Source organism: Lepidochelys kempii, chromosome 2 (assembly GCF_965140285.1).
Source record: "Lepidochelys kempii isolate rLepKem1 chromosome 2, rLepKem1.hap1, whole genome shotgun sequence".
NCBI classification, from domain to species: domain Eukaryota; kingdom Metazoa; phylum Chordata; order Testudines; family Cheloniidae; genus Lepidochelys; species Lepidochelys kempii.
In genome coordinates, this window is record NC_136381.1 from 256158561 (window position 1) to 256179822 (window position 21262).

General features: G+C 45.4%; 1 protein-coding gene across 1 annotated transcript in view; it reads right to left on the reverse strand.

Annotated features, from left to right (window-relative positions):
• The window catches only part of NUB1 (negative regulator of ubiquitin like proteins 1), a 374246-nt gene extending 370856 nt beyond the window's left edge, over positions 1–3390 (reverse strand). Inside the window, exon 1 of the mRNA XM_073334644.1 lies at positions 3387–3390. The gene's annotated coding sequence lies outside the window, so the exon portion shown is untranslated. The remainder of the gene's footprint in view (positions 1–3386) is intronic.
• Between the last annotated feature and the right edge of the window lie 17872 nt (positions 3391–21262).

Sequence of the window (21262 nt, forward strand, 5' to 3'; positions counted from 1 at the left end):
GTCAAGCACATAGGCAGCAATCGGAAATGGCTTTTGGAAAGTGAGATTGGATTCCCATAGCCCAAAGATTAATTTTGATCAGGGAAACCACAATCTACTGGCATGTTTTGGCTTTATTTATTTATTTATTTATTTTGCAGTAAGAAAACAATTCCTGTAGAGTGAGGTCTTGGCCACATGAATGAAATTTTCAGGCATGAATTAGGAGAGACAGTGGTATTACTTGACCACCCCTTGTCCCCCGGAGGCATAAGGTGGATTCACCCAAACACACTTCTTGATTCTGGGACATTGCTGATGTTGGACAACAAACCATACATTGGGCGCTGCAGAGAAAATGGAGTGGCCTCTGTTGGATTTTCACACCTCAAGGGGGGAAACTGACACACAGGACTACTGCCCATGATACTGAAGGGTGAAGGTTTAACTTATTATTACTTTACTATTGTTTACTTACTTTTCAGTTGTGGTGGTGTTTTCCCAAATTAATGCCATATTTCCCTCTGCTCTTAATAAAAGTTCTGGGGTTTTTTTTGTTATACACAGAGTCAGTGCTTGCAAGCGGGGGAGGGAAGTATTGCCTCTTACAGGTACCCACAGGTGGTGTTTAGTTTTTCCAGATTACTGGGTGCGGGCTTGAGCCAGTTTTGTTTTGTAATGTTAAGAGGAACCCCTAGATATTGTTGCTGCCAGTGCCACCTGACAGAAGGGTTACATTTGTATAGCAGGGAGGTAGCCTGGCCATGGGTTAATACTGATAAACCCTTGTACTGCCATTTCATCTCTTAAATGAGGATCTCAAAGTGCTTTTCAAATGTTAATTAAACCTTATGACATCGCTGTGAGATTAGTGGTGGATAGGAATCATGTCATCCACCACTGAAGTGCAGCTATTTATAGTGAGGAACTTTTGGACAGGAAGTTAAATAAAATCCTGTGTCCAACTGAAATTGCAAGTTAGGTAGGCAAAGTATAATGACCTGGGCTGGAATGTGGTCACAACAATCTCTGTTATGTCAATTGGAGTCTTTAATGACCACAAGTAGTCAGGACTTCTGTTTTTACATCTCATCTGAAAGACAGCACTCGTAACAGCACAATGTCCTCTAAAACTGGGCAGGTAGCATAGATGATTTCAGGGAACAGCACCACCTATTGAATCACCACTTCCTTTGTCCTTTGGGTGTTTCTCACGCTATCCACATATTGCCCAAGCCAGTTCCGCATGTGTGAAATCTGACAGGCTAACAGCACAAGGTGGCATGGATTTCATCTTTGGACAACTAGGGCACAAGTAAAGAATGACAAACCCAAGGAGAGTGAGAGGTGCTTTCAAAATAGCCAGGTTCTAGGTCATACACCCTGTGATGGGGTGTATCAGCCCCACACTGGTGAGGAAAGGATTAAGGAGCAGCTCTGGGCCCAGAAAGCCCCACCCAGGGACCCTGCTGGGCACGCTCACAGTGGAGGCTGAGTTCAGAAGGGAGCAGCTCAGCTCAGTCTGGGTGGATGGAGCAGGGGAGCAGTTTTGTATTGCAGGCTCCTGCCAAGAAACTTCTGAGGCCTGATGTGGGTGGGCCCAGGCCTCACTGCTAAGCTGCCCCAGGCCTTTCTGTTGCAGAGGTCAAGATGTGACTGCAAGAGGATACCTCGTGGGACAGAGAGGACTCCAGGAGGGACCCAGAGGCAAACCAGTGACACAGATAGAGGAACCAAAGCGAGAGAGGGAAGTGGCCCAAGGAGCTGATTTAGGGGCACCCATCTCTAGGCTGCACATTTTGAATTATTGTTTCACTGGGGCCTGGACTGGAACCTGGTGGAGCAAGGAGGGCCCAGGTTCCCATACCTCCAGCTATTGACTCTCACCACTAGGCAATATGACCACAGACTCTCGCCGCTGGATACTGCCAGGCTTGGACCCCAATCTCCACCTCCTGACACACCCTCAATTGAGAGAGCAGCCACATCCCCTGCAGATTCCTCCTTATGGTTTAGCTTTACCCACCATCATCTCCTGTGTCTTGTTCAGATTTATCCAAACCAAACCTAGCATGCCAGCCCTTTCATTCCTTACTAGTTGTCAAAGTCTATAATACAGACACAGTAGCTTCTTGCTAGTTAGCCATCTTTATTTCATGCCTTATGCACCCTCATCACCTGGTGGCAGTATTAGAAACACACAACAAGATTGTCTTACTTTAGTCCAGGGGTTGGCAACCTATGGCATGCATGCCAAAGACGGCACACAAGCCAATTTTTAATGGCACGCTGCTGCCTGCCGGGTCCCAGCTGCTGGCCCCGCTCAGCCTGCTGCCGAACCCAGGCCAGGACCCCGGCAGGCAGCAGCATGCCATTAAAAATCCTGCCCGCTCTTCTCTGCCCCCCTCCCACGGGGGCAGGGTGAAGAAGCTTGGTTCTGCCGGCTGCTGCTGCAGGGCAGGCAAGCTCCCCCCTCTGCCTCTTCCCCCAGCGTGCTTTGTTCCTGACCCTCCTCCTCTCCCTGCCACCGATCAGCTGATGGCCCTTGCGAGGGAGGGGGAGAAGTGGAGCCGCAGTGCGTGCACTGCTCTGGGGAGGAGGCGGAGAAGAGGTGCGGACAGGGCCTTGGGGAAGGGGGGTGGAATCAGGGCATATCCCCTCCAGCTCCCTGCCATGAGCCGCTCTGGGCAGGGGGCTGGGAGCACCCCCATGACCTTAGCCCACACCCCCAGCCCCCTGCCCTGACCCCTGCACCCCCCTCACACACCCCTAGCCCTCTGCCCTGATCCCTTCTCCTCCCCACACACCTACCCAGCCCTCTGCCCTGACCCTTGCACCCCCCACACATACCCAGCCCCCCTACACCCCATGCCCTGACTCTTGCACCCCCCACATTCCCACACCCACCCTGAGCACCAAACGGGAGCTCCTGCACCCCCCCATCCCATCTGCACCCCTCGCACCAAGTGGGAGGTGCCCAGCTAAGCACTCCACACCCAAACCTCCTGCCCCAACCCTGAGCCCCCTCCCTCATTCTAGTTCCTGGCCAGACCCTACACCCCAACACCCAGCCTGCTCCTTCACCCCCAGCCCTGTGCTCAGTGCACTCCCACCTTCAGCTCAGTGCAGAGAGAGAGAGGAAGAGAATGGGCTAGAACCAGGGAGAAGGTAGGTAGTCACTCCATGTGGGCAGGGCCCGGATCCCAGACCGGCAGCGGGCTAAGCAGGGCTGCTGCCGGCAGCTGGGACCCTGGCTGGCAGGAGCTGGCAGACGGAACCCCAGACTGGCAGTGGGCTGAGTGGCAGCGGATTGAGCCGCTCAGCCCACTGCTGGTCTGGGATCCCAGCCATCGGCCCCACTCAGCCCACTGCCGGTCTGAAATTCTGGCTGCTGGCCCCTTGCCAGCTGGGATCCCGGCCACAGGCCCTGCTCAGCCTGCTGCTGGCCTAGGTGAATGGAACCCCAGGCTGGCAATGGGCTGAGCGGGCCGGCAGCGTAAGATCAGCATTTTAATTTAATTTTAAATGAAGTTTCTTAAACATTTTGAAAACCTTGTTTACTTTACATACGACAATAGTTTAGTTATATAATATATAGACTTATAAAGAGAGACCTTCTAAAAAACATTAAAATGTATTACTGGCATGCGAAACATTAAATTAAAGTGAATAAATGAAGACTCGGTACACCACTTCTGAAAGGTTGCCAACCCCTGCTTTAGTCCATAGTGGATAATTGCTTACAACTTTAAGTTCTTAGCCCTGATCTACTCTAGGAGTTGAGGTCGAATTGAGCAGCATTAAATCGATTTAACCCTGCACCCGTCCACACGACGAAGCCCTTTTTTTCGACTTAAAGGGCTCTTAAAATCGATTTCCTTACTCCACCCCCGACAAGGGGATTAGCACTTAAATTGGCCTTGCCGGGTCGAATTTGGGGTACTGTGGACGCAATTAGATGGTATTGGCCTCCAGGAGCTATCCCAGAGTGCTCTATTGTGACCACTCTGGACAGCACTCTCAACTCAGATGCACTGGCCAGGTAGACAGGAAAAGGCCCGCAAACTTTTGAATTTCAATTTCCTCTTTGCATGGTCACCTGCAGCTTGCCACACTGGCCAGAGCTCATCAGCAGAGGTGACCATGATGAAGTCCCAGAATCGCAAAAGAGCTCCAGCATGGACCGAACGGGAGGTACGGGATCTGATTGCTGTATGGGGAGAGGAATCTGTGCTATCAGAACTCCGTTCCAGTTTTTGAAATGCCAAAACATTTGTCAAAATCTCCCAGGGCATGAAGGACAGAGGCCGTAACAGGGACCCGAAGCAATGCCACATGAAACTTAAGGAGCTGAGGCAAGCCTACTAGAAAACCAGAGAGGCAAACGGCCGCTCCGGGTCAGAGCCCCAAACATACCACTTCTATGATGAGCTGCATGCCATTTTAGGGGGTTCAGTCACCACTACCCCAACCGTGTTGTTTGAATCCTTCAGTGGAGATGGAGGCAACACAGAAGCAGGTTTTGGGGATGAGGAAGATGATGATGATGAAGTTGTAGATAGCTCACAGCAGGCAATCGGAGAAACCGGTTTTCCCAACAGCCAGGAACTGTTTCTCACCCTGGACCTGGAGCCAGTACCCCCCGAACCGGCCCAAGGCTGCCTCCCGGACCCGCCAGGTGGAGAAGGGACCTCTGGTGCGTGTACCTTTTAAAATACTATACATGGTTTAAAAGCAAGCATGTTTAATGATTAATTTGCCCTGGCATTTGCGGCTCTCCTGGATGTACTCCCAAAGCCTTTGCAAAAGGTTTCCGGGGAGGGCAGCCTTATTCCGTCCACCATGGGAGGACACTTTACCACACCAGGCCAGTAGCACGTACTCGGGAATAATTGTAGAACAAAGCATTGCAGTGTATGTTTGCTGGCATTCAAACAATATCCGTTCTTTATCTCTCTGTGTTATCCTCAGGAGAGTGATATCATTCATGGTCACCTGGTTGAAATAGGGTGCTTTTCTTAAGGGGACATTCAGAGGTGCCCGTTCCTGCTGGGCTGTTTGCCTATGGCCGAACAGAAATGTTTCCCGCTGTTAGCCACGGGGAGGGGCTAGCCACGTGGTGGGGGGAGGCAAAATGTGACCTTGGAACAAAAGCACATGTGCTGTGTATGTAATGTTAACAGCAAGGTTTACCGTGAAAGAGTGTAGCCATTGTTCTAGAAAATGTGTCTTTTTAAATACCACTGCCTCTTTTTTTTTTTTCTCCACCAGCTGCATGTGTTTCAAGGATCACAGGATCTTCTCCTTCCCAGAGGCTAGTGAAGATTAGAAGGTGAAAAAATGCACTCGTGATGAAATGTTCTCTGAGCTCATTCTGTCCTCCCACACTGACAGAGCACAGATGAATGCGTGGAGGCAGACAATGTCAGAGTGCAGGAAAGCACAAAATGACTGGGAGGAGAGGTGGCGGGCTGAAGAGAGTAAGTGGCGGGCTGAAGAGAGGGCTGAAGCTGAAAGGTGGCGGCAGCACGATGAGAGGAGGCAGGATTCAATGCTGAGGCTGCTGGAGGATCAAACCAATATGCTCCAGTGTATGGTTGAGCTGCAGGAAAGGCAGCAGGAGCACAGATCGCCACTACAGCCCCTGTGTAACCAACCACCCTCCTCCCCAAGTTCCATAGCCTCCTCACCCAGATGCCCAAGAACGCGGTGGGAAGGCCTCTGGCCACCTAGCCACTCCACCCCAAAGGATTGCCCAAGCAACAGAAGGCTGGCATTCAATAAGTTTTAAAGTTTTAAATGTTTAAAGTGCTGTGTGGCCTTGTCCTTCCCTCCTCCACCACCCCTCCTGGTGCTTCTCCCCTCCACCACCCATCCTGGGCTATCTTGGTAGTTATCCCCCTATTTGTGTGATGAATGAATAAAGAATGCATGAATGTGAAGCAACAGTGACTTTATTGCCTCTGCAAGTGGTGATCAAAGGGAGGAGGGGAGGGTAGTTAGCTTACAGGGAAGTAGAGTGAACCAAGGGGCAGGGGGTTTCATCAAGGAGAAACAAGCAGAACTTTCACACCGTAGCCTGTCCAGTCATGAAACTGGTTTTCAAAGCTTCTCTGATGCACACCGCACCCTCCTGTGCTCTTCTAACCGCTCTGGTATCTGGATATGCATACCAGCAGCCAGGCGATTTGCCTCCACCTCCCACCCCGCCATAAACGTCTTCCCTTACTCTCACAGATATTGTGGAGCGCACAGCAAGCAGTAATAAATGTGGGAATATTGATTTCGCTGAGGTCTAACCGAGTCAATAAACTGCACCAGCGTGCTTTTAAACGTCCAAATGCACATTCTGCACTTGCTCAGCCTGTAGTTGAACAGCTCTTGACTACTGTCCAGGCTGCCTGTGTACGGCTTCATGAGCCATGGCATTAAGGGGTAGGCTGGGTCCCCAAGGATACATATAGGCATTTCAACATCCCCAACAGTTATTTTCTGGTCTGGGAATAAAGTCCCTTCCTGCAGCTTTTGAAACAGACCAGAGTTCCTGAAGATGCGAGCATCATGCACCTTTCCCGGCCATCCCACGTTGATGTTGGTGAAACGTCCCTTGTGATCCACCAGAGCTTGCAGCACTATCGAAAAGTACCCCTTGCGGTTTATGTACTCAGCGGCTTGGTGCTCCGGTGCCAAGATAGGGATATGGGTTCCATCTATAGCCCCACCACAGTTAGGGAATCCCATTGCAGCAAAGCCATCCACTATGACCTGCACATTTCCCAGGGTCACTACCCTTGATATCAGCAGATCTTTGATTGCATTGGCTACTTGCATCACAGCAGCCCCCGCAGTAGATTTGCCCACTCCAAATTGATTCCCGACTGACCAGTAGCTGTCTGGCGTTGCAAGCTTCCACAAGGCTATTGCCACTCGCTTCTCAACTGTGAGGGCTGCTCTCATCTTGGTATTCTTGCACCTCAGGGCAGGGGAAAGCAAGTCACAAAGTTCCATGAAAGTGCCCTTACGCATGCAAAAGTTTCGCAACCACTGGGAATCGTCCCATACCTGCAACACTATGCGGTCCCACCAGTCTGTGCTTGTTTCCCGAGCCCAGAATCGGCGTTCCACCGCATGAACCTGCCTCATTAGCACCATGATGCCCACATTGCAGGGCCCGTGCTTTGAGAGAAGTCTGTGTCCATGTCCTCATCACTCTCGTCACCGCGCTGACGTAGCCTACTCGCCCAGTTTCGCTCTGCCAGGTTCTGGTGCTGCATATACCGCTGGATAATGTGTGTGATGTTTAATGTGCTCCTAATTGCAAAAGTGATCTGAGCGGGCTCCATGCTTGCCGTGGTATGGCATCTGCACAGAAAAAAGGCGCGGAATGATTGTCTGCCATTGCTCTGATGGAAGGAGGGGCGACTGAAGACATGGCTTACAGGGTTGGCTTACAGGGAATTAAAATCAACAAAGTGGGTGGCTTTGTGAGAAACTGAATGGCCCCCTCAAGGATAGAACTCAAACCCTCAAGGATAGAATTCAAAACTGGGTTTAGCAGGCCATTGATTTCGTGGAGGGAGGGAGGAGAAAATGAATACAAGATAAATCTGGTCCATTTCTTGTTTTGAGCCACTTTGTCTATCTTTATACATCTTGCTGGCAGCAGACTGTGCAGTACGACTGCTAGCCATTGTCATCTCCTGGGTGCTCGGCAGAAGACGGTGCAGTATGACTGCTGGCCAACATCTTCTGCTGGCTGCTGATTAAAAGACAGTGCACTGCCGGTAGGACTCAATCGCCACGAGACGAAACTTAAAAGGGAAATGACTTGGCTGAGTCATTCCCATGTTTGCCCAGGCACCCGGTTAAAAGAGCACCCAGGACTATGTCGATGACGGCTACCAGTCATACTGCACTGTCTGCTGCCAAAAGGCAATAAACTGCTGTTGTGTAGCAATGCAGTACCACGTCTGCCAGCACCCAGGAGCCATACGGTGACAGTTACCTGAGCGGGCTCCATGCTTGCCGTGGTATGGCGTCTGCACAGGTAACTCAAGAAAAAAGGTGCAAAACGATTGTCTGCTGCTGCTTTCACGGAGGGAGGGAGGGAGGGAAGGGGGGCCTGACGATATGTACCCAGAACCACCCGCGAAAATGTTTTAGCGCCATCAGGCACTGGGATTTCTACCCAGAATTCAAATGGGCGGCGGAGACTGCGGGAACTGTGGGATAGCCACCCCCAGCGCAACGCTCCGGAAGTCGACGGTTGCCTCGGTACTGTGGACACACTCCACTGACTACATGCACTTAGAGCATTTGTGTAGGGACACACACAATCAACTGTATAAAAATGCTTTCTACAAAACCGACTTCTATAAATTCGACCTAATTTTATAGTGTAGACATACCCTTAGTTAGATATTGATCCAGGTGGTGCTTGATCTGCAAGGAGGCTACATTCCTTTGGGATTTGCCTTGATGATGGATGCTGGTTCACAACCTCAACCCAGTGCACAATGGTGGAACTTCTTAAGACTGTTAACTTGTGCTCAAGACTGTCATACTGCAGGTATCATATGCATGGCTCTGTTAGGAAATTTGCCCTGTACCTGCTTATGTTATACTGGGATCTAGTCAATGCTTGCTTCCAGAGCACTAAAATCCATTCCTGGTGGGTTTCTGTTTGCTTCAAAGTGTGTGTGTGTCAAACCCCAAGGATACAATTGTTCTGATAAGTGTGAAACCCTCCTGCCTCCTCCCATGAGATATGAAAGTCAGAACTGTGAACTATAAAGCACTTGATGATGATGTGAATGGCTAAAACTGACAAAAATATCAACACTAGTTAACCTAGCCTGCCAAAACTGATAGCAAAATTAAGCTTGGAAGCCAGTAAGCCCCTCCATATATGGCTAACATTGTAATGGTTAACAAACACTGAACAAAATATCAACTTCACAGCTTGAGAAAACACCTTAATGGTCCCTTGACTGGCTGGATATTTATCAAAGAGTAACCTATAGGTTAGCCTACAAAGCACCAGAAAGCAAAGGTTTTGTGCTCTAATCTTTGTAGGGCAGGGGAGTTAAACAAAGGACACTGGAATGTGCTATGTAGGGAGATTTTTGTTGCTGGAAATCAGTGGAATAAAGGATTTGGAGTAGTCCTTTTCATACTTCCTCCTCTGTCCTTGTCTGCAGGTGTCTTATAAGAAAGAAAGAAGTGGAAACAATTGACATCCATTGATGACATCCTTTGAGTAGCCACATGTGTATCATCTGGAACAAGAATGTGTCCTGTTCCAAACAGTAAGGCCTGTTTTACTTCTACTTGGATTTCCTGCCCTACGTCTGGTATTTTCAAGATAAACTTGCACAAGGGAAGCACTCAACCTGAAATGCATAAATCAGCGTAGTTAACCCTCTGACCAGATTCTCCCAGTGGGAAAGTTACTTGTAAAATAAGGGACAAACACTGATCTCGCATCTGTTTACATCAGGTGTATCTCAGTGGAGTTACACCGGGGTAAGTGGGTTTAGAATCAGGCTCCGAGATACCCAGTTCAGTTGCATCAGACTGGGGAGAGCTACTTGTGGACTTGCAAAATACTACTTTGAGTATCACATAATTAAGCTGTGGATCTCGCTGCAGCAGAATCTTATTAAGGCAGACAGCTCAGAGAGTTTAAAAAAAATAATACAGAACTACTGGAAAAGTCCTTTGCTGGGCCGGTTCCACCTCCTAGGCTAACTACTGCATCCTACTCCTCTCCGGCTTTCTCCCTACACAATCTAATTGCTGAAATCCTCCTCCTGACTCAACAGGTTGACTACATCCCCCTTCTCTTTAAACCCCTTCCTTTGTTCCTCTTCTTCACTGCATCAAGTTCAAACTTGTCCTCACCTTCAAAGTTCTGCATATGCAAACCATCTGAGCAAAGGGAGAGTCATTGTCCCTCCTACAGCTGTTAGCTCACATTAGAGGTTGAGAGTATACTGCAGGTAGAAGGTAATGGAATTTATTCCTGTAGCTCAAGCAGTAATGCTTCATGCTTCTAGCACTAGTAGGTCCTGAGTTTGACCCTGCTGATGATCCAGTGGTTGCAAGGGGTGTGGTCTTATATATAACTCTGCCCCCACTGACTTATCCAATCTCTTGTGCTGTCTGTCTTACACCCCGCTTGCAACTTCAGTGCCCTGTTCAACCGCTTCTCCCACCATCATTTTAGTGCCTTCATCCAAGCTGCCCCTTAGCTTGGAACTGGACAAGTTTCCAAGGTCTGTGCCCTCTCCTCTTCCAACTCTTTAGCCCACTCCTAGCACAAAACCTAGAACGAGGTGGGAAACATTTCCCTGTCCCACAAGATTTTTTGAAAAATCAAAACATTTTTCCTTGCCCAATTAGGACAAAATGTCAATCTCAAAAAATGTTGTGAACCAAAAATCTGGAAAAAAAATCATTTCAGAGCAATCGAAATATTTCCCTGAGAGTTTCATCTTTTGAATAAACTTTTTAGTTTAAATATTGAAATGAAAAGTTGTTTTGAGCTGGAAAAATGGAAATTTTTGTTGAGAAAATGTGAAATATTTTGACAATTTTGAAACCTTTTTTCTTAAAAATTTTTGAGTTGAAAAATTTGTTGAAACTGAAAAGTTTTGGTTTTGACAAATTGGTATTTTTGACAAAAATTTTTTTTGTCAAAAACTTTCCCAACAAGCTCTGCCAATGCCTACAAGAAGGAAGTTGTCAGAGACTATTTTATTTGTGTGTGTATATTTAATGTATACAATGTAAAATTGGTTCAACCATGGTGTGCACTGGCCTTTCCTATATATCTACCTACTCCTGTAACTCTCAACCCTGGATTTCCTGCCCCCTCCCATTTAATTGGCCCCTTTGTTATGTTAGAGTGTGAAATTTGATTGCAAGCTTTTTAGGATGGGGATCATATGCTATTTCTCTGAACTGAGAAGTATCTCAAATAATTGCACATGTATGTAAGCAGGGTCTGAATGAGCTTTCCCTTGACATCTAGTGATGAGCTGGGGGAAAAGACTTCAGAAGCAGACTGTGTTTGCATAGACATGCCTACTCTGCCTAGGTGCACAGCATGGTGGAGCTGCTTTGGCAAAATGATCACTTTTGGCTGGTGTTGGGTTACTAATCATTTTAGTATTTGATGCCGAGGTAATGAACTGTTGTTATCCTTATTCTGTGAGTGAAGGGAAGCAGAACTGTACTTAGCGTGCCCTGATTGAGGGGGTCACCCTAAACTGAAGCTCACTCGCTAAGCTGGGGATAGGGATGCCAAATCCCAGTGGAGATCAGGGGGTAGGGTGTTTTATCAATCTAATGCTTGGTTCTTCTTTAATAAAAGTTCTCATTTGTTATACACAGGCTCAATGCTTGTAAGAGGGGAAGTATTACCTCTTAGAGGTGTCTAGGGGTGGTGTTAATTTTCCTCAGATTACTGGGTGGGGGCCTGCTTAAGTTCTGTGTTGTATTGTTAAGAGGAGCCCATAGATATTGAACCTGGCCCTTGTTGCTGCCAACTCCACCTGGCAGAAGGATTACATGTATATAAACAGGAGTTGTATCTGCAGTTACAGCAGGATCAAATTACAAAGCTATCAGTTCTCAGGCTCCAGGGTATCTGCCGGTTGGGGGTCAGGAACAAATTAAGGCTCTGTCCCTGCGAGCTGCTCCATGTGGACAAACCCCTTTCCCTGGGGAGATCTATACTGACTTCCCCATAGTATCTGAATGCCTCATCTGAATTAACAGCTTTCAGAGTGAGAAGGTAGCATCTGAAAACTGGGAAAACATGGAGAATCCTACAGGGAATTCATAGAATATCAGGGTTGGAAGGGACCCCAGAAGGTCATCTAGTCCAGGGGTCATTAAGGGGGTCATTTTAAATATGAAGAGAACGCCCAATTTTAAAGAACTTGGTGAGGTTCAGTATGAATAGATGGATCTGTCCATGCACAGCAGCTTGCTTTAATATTGTGCAGTTGGAACATTATTATGTAGTCTTGCAAACTTAGGTGACTTCAAGAGTTTCTTGGTCTGTTTCACTAGTTGCTGTGTTCCCATTAAGGGTATGATTTCACTGCACCCTGAGTTAACCCAGGCTCTGACCCAGGTACTGGACTTGGGCTCTGAAAAGCTGTCTACCACAGATTTCACATATGATCTTGGGCAAATCACTTCATCTCTCTGGGCCTCAGCTTTGCATCTACAAATTAGGGATGATCATGCTTCCTATGTCTATTAGGTGTGTGAGGTTTCTGGGGTAGGTACTGACTATTACTTTGTATATGTGCCTAGCACAATGGGGCCCTGATCTCAGCTGGGTTGTCAAGGTGCCACTGTAATACAAACAACCTCAAAATGGAGTAAAAGATGGCTTGAGGGTGTAGTGTTAAATCAGAGACTGTACAGAGCTCGGTACCATGGATTATAGAACATTATAATCATCGAGGGAAGGCTGCTTTGAATTCCTGAACCGTGTTTCTTAGTGATTAGTGCAGAGGACTGCGATTTAGAACTCCTGGATTGTATTCCTGGTTCTGCCACTGACTTGCTGTGAGATCGTCTGCAAATTTGTCCATCAAACAAGAAAACAGAGACGTCTGCTGCCTCTCCAGTCATGTCATCTGTGTCCCCTCAAAAAGGGAATTCTGGGGATCCTTATTCACACAAAAACTCCTATTGGCTCCCAGTCTGAATCCATAATGCCCCCAGGTCAATAAGGCTGAAATGTGACCCCAGTTTAATACTACTTCTTCAGCCATTAAACCGTTTCACATAATGTTGTTATCTCAGCCGTTAATCCAGATTTGATTTAAGTGAGTACGGGAACATTAAATGCTTGTCCAAGTAGCATGAATAGCACCAATAACAATACGAACGTAACCAGCAGCAGCCCTAATAGTAATACGTCCAAAGCAGCTTGTAATTGTAACGACCTGTCATTATTATGCTGACTCAAGATTCAGTTGCTCTGTGTGTGGAAAGCAATGTGCAAAAAGCCCATCTGTGCCAAGCTTATTTTCCTTCCTTTGTATTTTTGTTTGTTTGCTTACACCTAATAGCTGAGAAAATGTCAGCATGCTTTACTCTCTTTACTGTTTGCCACATTCCAGACTGGCGCATCTCCTGGGCTGCCAGTCGCTGGGAACAGACTAGAACAGTAGATTGACAGGAAAGGGACTGCTTCACTTGACACAGCCTTTGTGCGGGTGAGTCTCCATTGACTTCAGTGAAGTTATTCCTGATTCAGAGTGGTGCAGACTCTGACTCTCAGGGCAGACTTGCTAAGAAGTCTGTTCAAGAGTGACCATAATTTCCAAGAGATGCTTTTCTCATCATTTTGTTTTTCCCTATTTTATACAGCCCCCAAATATCCTTTGCTACTGTATGTTCTGGAAATGGCTCATATCACAAACGAATGTGATATGAAGTTTTTGATGTATTTGATGTGAGTGGATTTTCAGGCAAAAGGAATTTAGAATTCTGAAATGTAACACATCAGAAATGTTGTGGGATTTATTCAGTCATTGGCTTAATAATGATTTCCAAAGGGAATACAAGTCCATTTTTCCCTCCAAGATCTGATATTTTTCCAGTGAAAAAATGGCAAAATATCTTAAATTCTTAATAAAATTGATGCCTTTTCAGAAAACCGAGGTGCGGTGAAAAATCTCAGTGTCTTACATTTTTCGTATTCCAGGTAGAATTTTCTGCACATCCCCATTGCTAGAACACATTAGATAAGGAAAGAGCAGCTTCTAGCTAAGACAAGCTTAGCACACCTTCTGGTGTCTAAGGCCCTGAACCAAAGCCCATTGTGGTCAATGGAAAGACATCTATTGACTTCAGTGAGCTTCTGATCAATCCCTAGGTCATTAGCTATATGAACTGTTCTCATTTTGTGTCTCGGCCATGATAATGCCAAGGATAGTTGTACAGTACAGATTGAGAGGAACCACCAGTCAGAGGAATTCCTTGTTAAGTGTGCTTTAGTGCTGTATGTTATACTTCCTCAGTGTAGAAAAGGTTGACAAATAACCTCCCTAAACACTTACATGTGGAAAAGTTTTAGAACAGGGCCTAGGACCTCGGATGATGTAAATCAATGTGGCACCACTGACTTATGAAGCTATGCTGACTTACACGATCTGAGCATCTGGCTCATGATATTTTGTTACTTGAGCTGTTTGGGAATCAGAATTTCTGTTTCACAAGAAATCCTGAGATTTTGACATTTGTTTTCATTCCTCATCTGGGGAAATAACCCCGTCCCCCCACCCCCAATTCAAAATTTTCTGTGAAACAGAACTTTTTTTAAAAAAAAGTTTCCCGTCACTCAGAAGTTCCATTTCAGTAAACGCAAAACATTTCATTCTGATTATGACTTTTAAAATTTTTTACTAAATTTATAAAAAATCAAAATTGAAAGTCCCATTCTCTGCTGCTCTCTAATAGAACGCAGAAGAGCAATGTGGAAATGAAACCTAATTGTTTCAAAAGTTAACCAGCCTTTTTCAAACTCAGAAAAGGTTTGGATCATCTTTGTTTTCAATTAGGGACAAATTAAGGTTTAGTGTCGTTCGCATTTTTGTTCACCTAATAGTCAGCTTTCAGAAAAGTGGCTTTGTTTGTGACTACGGGAAAGTTTTCATAGGTGTCTAAGTCCCATTTTCATAAGAGACAGGCATTTAGAAGCCTAAATCTCTGGTACTTAGAAGCCTAAGTGAATATCATTGCAACTTAGGCCCCCCTAGGGACCAGGTATTTAGGTGCCTAAAGATGCAGATGTGGAATTTCCAAAAGTGCCTACATGCCCATGGGAATTTGGTGCCTAGATGCTTTTGAAAATCCCACTACATGCCTATCTGCATCATTAGCCACCTAAATACCTTTAAAATCAGGCCATCCGTGGCCTAAGTCACCTTTGAAGATGGGACTTAGGCACCTAAAACATATTTTTACCCAAAACCCCAGTGTAGGAAACTATACATGACATAGTTCCATCCCGATTAAAGCAGTTTCCATCCTGACTAAATGTTTTAACATCGATTATAGAATTTTCTGTGCACAGTGTAACACTTGTTTAAAAGAAGAATTTCAAGACTTTTTTTCCAGTTTTCTGATATTTTTCACAATCTTAGAAGCATGGAAATATTTTTCCTATTGAAATTATCTTTTTTTCACTTGACAAACATTGATTTCCGCCCCCTCCCCCCCGATTGTTTTGAACGGAGATGAAAATGACACAGTTGCTTGTTTACCACAGCCTCATTTTATCGAGTGCCTTTGAAAAGGTATCTCTGGGGTTTAACAGCATTTCTATTAGTGCACTGGAATGACCTGTCAGGTCAGCCCTAGGAATAGTGTTAGCTGCTGCCACAGAACCAGCAGAGGGAGCACAGCACATTGATTTAGGAAAGACTCACCAAAATGGTGGTGGGGGTGCTGATTCTTAAACAGTATTTGTAACAATAGGGCAGTCTTTTTGTATTATTATTCAACATCTCATCAAATCTAGCATAGATCGTTAGAAGCGGGAAGATATTCCCCATCTGAGTGTAAAAATTGTGAAGTAGGGTAAAATGTTGCATCTGAAAATCTCAAATGTAAGTTCCTCTTCCCCTAATGTTGGAAAGTGATTTGGATGATGAGGCCAATTTACAGTGGTGGAACAAGGTAAGTTTATTTCTTCTCTTATACTGCAGGTGAGATTTTCAATGGGACTTATGCTTCTAAATCACTTGGGTGCTTGTGAAAACTTCACCATGTGAGTAGTTTACCTTTGGATGACTGTATCCGTGAGCAGTATGGTATAGTGGCTAAAGCACAGGACTGGTGCCAGGTTCTAGGTTCTATTCCTGACTCTGTCACTGACTCTGCTGAGTAGCCTTGTGAAAGTCACTAAAAATCCCTCTGCAACTCAACTTACCTGTCTGTAAAATGAGAATAATAATAATGGTTAGAAGGTTGGTATACTGAGACCACTGCCTAGGATCATGGTTAGTGATGCAACTACAATGTAGAAATGTAAAATGGATAACAACATTTATTTTCTATGTCCCTAACAAAACAAAAAACAAAACAAAAAAGTTGACCCGTATTGTCCATTGTTTTCTTGTGATGTCTGTCTGTCTCTACCTATTTGGCCAGAAAACATCTTTTGCTCTGTATTTTCACAGCACCTCGCATGTCCTCGTCTGTGATTGGGTCCCTTAGGCAACTACCATAATACAACTGGTTATTAATAATACTTCCCCGACTGGCCAGGACTGTTGTGAGACTTAATGAATTGATGTTTGCATACTGATTTTGAGATCCTCTAATGAAAGGCTACATATGTGCAAAATGCATGTGTGTGTATTTAACATATATGATACAGTATGACTGAGATTTTCAAAGGCACAAATGGCATGTAAGCAGTTAGTTTTGAAAATCTCCCCCCATGTGTATAACAGCTAGATACTACAGTGGTTGATGCTATATAAATATCTTGGCTAAATAGTACGAACGGAGCAAACTAGAATTTCAATTTTCACATTGTACTACATAGAAACAATTTTCCACTTTTTTTTTCTGCTTCATTGTAAACAAACTGACAGGTTTCAGAGTAGCAGCCGTGTTAGTCTGTATTCGCAAAAAGAAAAGGAGGATTTGTGGCACCTTAGAGACTAACCAATTTATTTGAGCATAAGCTTTTGTGAGCTACAGCTCACTTCATCGGATGCCTCCAATGAAGTGAGCTGTAGCTCACGAAAGCTTATGCTCAAATAAATGTGTTAGTCTCTAAGGTGCCACAAGTCCTCCTTTTCTTTTTGTAAACAAACTGTCACTCTATCTGGCTTCATTGTAAGTGGGTTCTGCGGTACATCCTCCAGGGAAATTCATTATGGCTGGCAGTCTGGAAAGCGCCAGTATTCTAACCACCACCACAAGATGCTGCAATTACTGTACTTCTGTTTCGTAGCACGTGAAGCTACTGTATTAGTGGTAGCCTGTGCATATTAAACATGAGAGTACTCCCTGGACTCTTTCTGTGATGCTAGTATTTCTCTGACAATAGCCGATTCCAGGAAACATGGCTGGAGTGATTTTTTTTGTTTATTTTGCTCCCTTATTTTCCCTCGAGGGTTGACAGCAACTAAGGTACAAACCTGGAGTCATTTAAAAATACCCCAAAAAGCTACGTATAGCTCTACAAAATGTCAAAATGCAAAACATTTAAAGAAACCATAGGAATGTATCACAGGAAAACACTGTTCGTACTACAGTTTTAGATTGGATTAATGAATGAGAATGAGCCACTGTGATAATCAAAGTTGTCAGGCAATAATAATAATTAATAATAAAGCGTTGTTTAGAAATCCTTTAATTGGAAACAAGATTCAGCTTTGGGTAAACAACCTGGAGAGAAAGGGTTGGGGGTGGATCCAGAGCCCTTGGAGTGATAGATTATGTTGAAGCTGCTTTTATCTTTTGTCTAGTGCCGTTGTTGAATGTAAAGTTGGCTTCATCTGTGTGACATGTGTGGCAGATGCCTCTTTGGTCTGTGCATCCTACCGGGTGCAAAGGACCAGCTGGCTCAGCACATTCCTCCTGGCAATATTCCCTGCTCTTCTTAATACGCTGCACGGGGATCCGATGACATCCTTGGGAAAGATTGATTTGTGTGAGATGAGAGCCGGGTTGAAAGGCTGGGGGAGGGGAGAAAGGGAAGGGGCTGCAGAGCAGAAGTAGTCTGGTCTCCTGAAGCTGAAAGGAATTTCTTTTCTGTTCCACAGCTCTGAATGGAAAGAGACACTCTCAGTGACCTCTTTCCAGGTGGGATAGTATCCAAAATATTCTATTTGATGAATGAATGTTTTCACATTAACAAGTTCAAAGGCACTTGTACAAGCTTGTAAGAGATGTTGCTGGGAAAGCGCTAGGAGTGTGGTCCCGGAAAGATGTCCACTAGCCAGGATATTAAGAGGTGTGTATAGAAGGAAAGGATACTCTAAGTTATCAATTTCCTCTGGGACTTGCAGAGGGGGGATGGTGTTAGCCTGGGATTTAGGAGACTCAAGTTCCCTTTTCTGCTACAAGCTTTCCTGTGTAATCTGCGGGCAAGCTGGATAGGGACAGACATTTAAAGGTATGTGTGCTTAGTGGGATTTTCCATAGCCTCTTAGACACTTAATACCCATTGAAGTCATTGGCAGTCAAGCACGCAGATGCTTTGAAAATCCCGCTAGGTGCCTAAGTACTTTAAAAAATCTGACCCTTACTTTCCCTGTTCCTCTGTTCCCCATCTGGAAAATAGCACTTCCCTTCCTCCACTGGTTGTTGTGAGGATAGATACACTGAAGATTGTGAGGTGCTCAGTGTGACTCTAAGAGCACCACAGTGCCTGAGGGCAAGGGACTCCCTGGTATGTAGCAGTGAGTCTCAGCTGGTCTGACCAGCTCAGGGCATCCCACGCACTGTTGTCATGACAGTTGTTTAAAAGGTGTCTTGTGCTATATAACTGTAAAACTAGTAACTCGCTGATCAGAAATATTCTTGTGTGATGTGTGTACAGCTAACATGCAAAAAGCTAAACAGATATGCTGGAAATAGGTCTCAAATGTGCTTGGCAATCCGTGCCTAAGCCCAGCCCATCCTAGACAAAGGAATGTTTTTTCACTGGCTTGACTCCATTGTCTCCAGTGTAAATTAAGCCAGGTGTGACCTAAGACAATGAAAAACACATTTACATGCAAGGTAAACAAAGCCAGCAGGCAGGCAAGTGAGGGAAGATGACCACATAACAGTCGAGATGTGGGATGGAGACTGCACCCCCAGGAAGCCTTCCTCCTGCCTCCTGAAACAGGGCCAGTGAACTTTGGGATGATATAAGTGATGGCAAAAGGCCGTTTTTTCATCCTTCACCACAAAGAAACTGAGTGCTTTGGGCTCTGTGTTGGATCCTGGCTAAAGACTGGACAGCCATGCTGGGCGAATGACTGACTGGTGAGAAAACAACTTTGAACAAAAGACTCTAATTGGTTGGGTTAGACTTTAGTTTTAGAAGCGTATTTTTTACTTTGGTTGGTTTGTAACCATTTCTATGCCTGTCCCCTCTGCTTGGTATCACGTAAATCTGTGTTCTCTTCTTAATAACCTTTGTTGAACTAGAAACCAACTCAGTGCTATGTATTGAAGTGGAGGGTGTGTTACCGCAGTTAAGCTAAGAGGCTGCTATGTACTGGCGCTAAAGGAACAGTGAACTTGAGACCGTTTTGTGTGCGCTACGGAGAGGGGAGCTGAGCACTGCAGAGAAAGACTTTTGGGGAGAACTTGGGGATGAAAGGATGTTGAGGTCCCCCTGCAAAGAGTAACTGGGCAAGAAGGGTGCTTGTATATTGGCTGTTGGTGTTCTGGCTGTGAACCATGGCAACACAGCATTTAAGCCAGCAAGAGTTGCAAGGCAGATGTTGACTGAACCCCTTACTGGCCTGGGTGAACCCCAAAGTGTCACACTTAGATACCACTGTAATGGGGGCCATATAACATTTCTAGAGATAGTGTGTCTGTCCATCTAGTTAGATTGTAAATCCAAAGATTGTAAATCAGCACCTTGCAGGGTCAAGCCCTTAAAGTATTATTTTAAAAAAACCTCAACTCAATTACCTGCCTAGGGAGACTCCGAAAGAGCCCTTGATCCAGGAGGAATCTAGCATGGGTCCTTCATAGATGGCACATGGAGTATTTTTTCATTTCTGAACCCTACATGCAATACATTTCTTTGGGGAAAGAAAACCAGGTGACTTACGGTAAGGATGCAACAGCCAGAAAAAAAAATATTCTAATTTATGGTGATTTAAACATACCATACCTGCATCACCATTTCAAAACCACAATTGTAAAAGAACGATAACAGAAAAAACGTGGGGAGGTATTTATTAAAGGCTGGGTCATTTTAGCAAAGCCAAGATCTGAGCTGCCTGAAATATAATGCAGCACTTATAAACTAAAGGCATAAGTTATTAACTTACCATAAATGATTTCAGATTTGTGTTCAATGGACTTGGTAATTATACCAAGGAATTTAAGCTGACCTCATCAAGCCTGCTTTCTCTTTTAAAATGTGTTTCTATGTCAATTAAAATGCCTGAGTACAAAAAGCAAAGTTTTTATAGGACTGGTTATACAAATTCATTATCACGCTATTATATACTTGGCAGCCTACAGATAGACCAGTGATTAACTTAGCGTGCTTTGGCTGTCAGTGTTGCAATAGTTCAGATAAGTATGGCTATTGCTTACATGCCGCAGAGTGAAATTGCAGTGAATATAGTTCTTGGATATCCTGTGGAAAGTAAGTTATTTCCAGCTAACTGCAGCCTATATAATATCCGGAAGAGTTGTGGTCAGTGGGCATCTCACTATGGCTAAAAATAAGAAATATCCAGTAGATCAAACTATCTCTCTACTTATAAGGCATACAAGTGAGACTCAGGAGGCCTGGGTTCCAGTCCTGCCTCTGCCAGCTGTATGACCTTGGGCAGGTCATTTCTCCTCTCTGTGTGTTTCTCCTCATGCTCTTTGTCTGTCTTCTCTATTTAGATTGTAAATTATTTGGGGGCAGGGACTGTCCATCACTTTGTGAGTGTAGGACACATAGCCCCAGGGGGTCTTGGTCAGGCCTTGGGGTGCTACTGTCATAATAATAAAGAGGCCCAAACTGGAAGTGTGTGAAACAACGTTACTGTCTCCTCTCTATTATTGTTATTATCAGTTTTTTATTACAGTAGTGCCTACAGACCCCAGTGTGCTGGTCACGGTACAAACACAGGGTGGGAGACAGTCCCTGCTCCAAAAAGCTGACAGTTGAAGGCCCTGTCTACACTTACAGCAGCGTGTAGAGTGCAGGCGGTACACATGTAGCTACACACCGCAGTAAAAGGCAGCTGCATCCACACTTGTTGCTAAAGCGTGTAGCTATATACAGCAGGGAAAGGCTCCTGAAGTGGGGAGGCAGCGGGGAAAGGCTCTGGCAGCAGGGAGCTGCTACAGCCCTTCCCCACTGCCTCCTCTTTGTCGGAGCCTTTCCCTGCTGCTGGAGCCTTTCCCCACGGTCGGAGCCTTTCCTCACTGCATCACCCTCTCATTACAGACTTTTCCCCGTTGCCTCCTCCCTGCTGCCAGAGCATGTCCCCGCTGCCTTCTCCCTGTCAGAGCCTTGTCTTGCTCTGCCTGTCCCCGCTGGTCCTTTCCTGTCAGAGCCTTG